We start from the raw sequence: 884 nt of genomic DNA, 5'->3' as shown, positions 1-884 counted from the left end.
TCCAGCCCTAATGTCTATGAAATCTATGCAATCTATGAAGGTTTGGTTAATGAGAACTATCATATACATGTTTACTGGAATTAACTCTTTCTTTCTAGTTGAATTCTTAATTGCTTCAATTCCATGTAATTTTATTCCATTATTTTTTGGTGCTGATGTCAGGCTAAGACTGACAGACCCACAGTTATCTGGGATTTTCTATTTGCCCTTTTGAAATATTGACATATTAGTGTTCTTCCTGGCTGCTGTAACTTACCAAGGATTTATTCTAAATAAACATCAATGGAGCAGAGATCTCCTTAGCTAATTTTTGTCCTATACGCAAGTTATTCAGGCATACTCTTTTTAAAAACACATATCCCTAATAGATATTGTCCTATATACTCTTCAGTTGTTATCCAAAAGGAAGATATGGGCCTGGCTAGTTCAACTGGTAGAGCCTGAATCTCTTAATCTCAGGGTTGTGGATTTGAGCTTCACATTGTGTGCTTGTTACGTCTTTGTTGAGATTAGATATAAGGTAAAACTTTCTCACAAGGAGAGTATTAAAGCACTGGAACAGTTTACCCAGAGAGGTTGTGGACTCTTCACCACTGGAGGTTTTTAAGACCCAGCTACACAACGCCTTGGCTGGTATGATCTAGTTGTGGATGGTCGTGCTTTGAGCAGGGATTAGACTCGATGACCTCCTGAGGTCCTTCCTATTTTCTATGATTCTAAGATACTTCATAAATTTGAAATAGCAGAAAGACTGAAGTGCATCTTTAGGGCCTTGTTGAATTTAATGTGGTCAATTGCAGATCCTTTTTCCAGTTTATCTAGGCCATTCTGGATTCTAACCCTACCTTCCAGTATGTCTGCAACTCTACCCAGCTTGGTATCAT

Source organism: Gavialis gangeticus, unplaced genomic scaffold (assembly GCF_001723915.1).
Source record: "Gavialis gangeticus isolate Ggan-Ray unplaced genomic scaffold, GavGan_comp1, whole genome shotgun sequence".
Classification (NCBI taxonomy): Eukaryota; Metazoa; Chordata; order Crocodylia; family Gavialidae; genus Gavialis; species Gavialis gangeticus.
The sequence above is the reverse complement of the archived record's forward strand: the minus strand, read 5'-3'. Positions refer to the sequence as shown.